This window comes from Gossypium arboreum, chromosome 4, assembly GCF_025698485.1.
Source record: "Gossypium arboreum isolate Shixiya-1 chromosome 4, ASM2569848v2, whole genome shotgun sequence".
Taxonomy (NCBI): domain Eukaryota; kingdom Viridiplantae; phylum Streptophyta; class Magnoliopsida; order Malvales; family Malvaceae; genus Gossypium; species Gossypium arboreum.
The window spans coordinates 77,119,414-77,121,821 of record NC_069073.1 but is presented as its reverse complement, the minus strand read 5'-3'; the positions used below and the strand labels follow the sequence as shown (position 1 = coordinate 77,121,821).

General features: G+C 35.8%; 1 non-coding gene across 1 annotated transcript; it reads right to left on the bottom strand.

The window, feature by feature from the left end:
* Positions 1-1,630: 1,630 nt before the first annotated feature.
* Positions 1,631-1,737, bottom strand: LOC128292222 (small nucleolar RNA R71). Its single transcript, XR_008282206.1, has one exon. It is a non-coding gene; the product is annotated as a small nucleolar RNA R71 (small nucleolar RNA).
* Between the last annotated feature and the right edge of the window lie 671 nt (positions 1,738-2,408).

Genomic DNA, 2,408 nt, shown 5'->3' with positions numbered 1-2,408 from the left:
TCGATTTATCCATATCAAAAGCCAGATTATTCATCAAGACTGAAGATCTCCCTTCAATTTCCATTCAGGAGTTTTGGGTTTTCTTTATGTTTTGTATTCATTATTCTTCTGAGATTTTTTCTTTTATAATTATGAACTAAACCCCCTAAATACCTAAGGGGAATGAAACCTAAGACAGATCTTGTTATTATTGTCTGAATTCTATGATAAATATTTGACTTGTTCTTAATTATGTATTCTTAATTCTTGTCTTAATATTCCAGGAATATTGATTCGAGTTAATGCGCTTATTCAGAGGAGCAAAAGTCCCTGTCTAAGAGTAACTTTGTCATAATTAAGTGGAGTTGATTGCATGCCTAGAGATAGGGTGACAAGATTTTGCCAGATTAGGGTGAAACCTAATAAGGGGGTTCATAAATCGAGTTAATGCAACACTAGGACGTTAACTAGAAAGAGATTTCAATTAATCAACCTAGGGTTAGACGTTATTAGTCTCGAGAGAGATACTAATATAACTTAGGGATTTGTACGGATCGAGTCAAAAGAATAAATCGTCTGATTCAGAGTCAAATAACAAGTGAAGTCTAGGTGGATTTTTCCTTGGGTATTGTCTTAATCAATCAAATTTTCTAAAAGTATTTTCCCCAACTTTCTTTCTCTGCACCCTTAGTTTAGTTAATTAGTTTTGGTAAACAAATCCCTTAATTTTTAGGCTAGATAATAAAAAGAAAGTAATTATGAGTACTCTTGGTTCCTTTGGGTTCGCCAATTCGGTGTTGCTAAAGCTATACTATGGTTTGATAGGTACACTTGCCTTTATCATGATAATAGTTGGTTTCAAGAACGATCATTTATAAATTATTTAAAACTTATCACAAATATCACGAATCAAGTTTTTGGCGTCGTTGCCGGGGAATTAAGATATTAGGAACACTCAATTTTATTACTTTAACCATTTTACTTTATTTGCAATTTAAATTTTTATTTTCTTTTCTAATTTTTCTTTTCTAATTTTTCTTTTATTCGATCCTGGCAGGTTTTTATAGTGTATGAATAGAAGAAACCCGTCCAGACCATTACTGTTTGATAGTGAGATCGATCGCACAGTTCACAGAAACTGAAGAGAAAAAAGGTGAAGCTTAAGATACACAGAGGAAGAGCAAGAGGACGATACTTCAACCACAGCAGAGGGGATGGCTGAAAACCAGGAAAATTCGCTACCTCTTGCGATTGCCATTGATCCAGTAAATCAAAATCCTGCTCCACGCACTATGTATGATTATGCTAAACCTACTTTAACATGAACTGAGTCAAGAATAGTTAGGCCTGCTGTTGCTGCAAATAATTTTGAACTGAAACCTAACACAATTCAAGTGATACAACAATTTGTTCAGTTTGATGGTTTGCAGAATGAGGATCCAAACGACCACTTGGCAAATTTTCTAGAGTTTCGCGATACATTTAAAATCAATGGCGTTTCTGATGATGCCATTCACATTCGATTATTCCCTTTTTCATTGAGGAACAAAGCTAAACAGTGGTTAAACTCGTTATCATGAGGGTCAATCACTACTTGGGAACAAATGACCGAAAAAATTTTATTAAAATATTTTCGTCAGCTAAAATAGCCAAATTACGTAATGATATCTCTTCTTTTATATAGATGGATTTAGAAACACTCTATGATGCATGGAAGAGATACAAAGACCTTTTGAGAAGGTGCCCTCACCATGAGTTACCACTCTGGCTATAGGTTCAAACGATTCATAATGGCCTGAATCCTTCGACTAGACAAATGATTGATGCAGCTGCTGGTGGAACTATCAATAATAAGACACCTGAGGATGCTTACAAATTTATAGAAGAGATGTTACTGAATAATTATCAGTGGCAAGTCATGAGGAAAAAGCCAACGAAAACAGCCGGCATTTTTAACGTCGATTTGCTCACCATGCTCTCTAACCAGGTAGAACCTTTGAATAGAAAAATTGACGGTTTTCTTGGTTCTTCACAGGTTCACCCAGCAATACAATGTAATGCAAGTGGAGGAGGATTGAGCAATTCAAAATACCCACCCTATGGCCACAACATGGAAAACGAGCAATTAAATTATATGGGTAATAATCCTTAACCTCAAAATAATCCTTATAGTAACACTTACAATGCAGGATGGAGGAACCACCCAAATTTCTCATGGGGAGGCCAAGGGAATCAGAAACCACCACTATCTCCAGGCTTCCAACAACAACCTTACGAGCAAGAGAAAAAGCCGAACCTTGAGAAGATGCTAACAAAATTCATCTTGGTGTCAGAAACTTGTTTCCAAAATATTGAGACATCACTTAAAAATCAACAAGCGTCGATCCAAAGGCTCGAAACTCAGATAGGCCCACTCGCTAAATTGATAT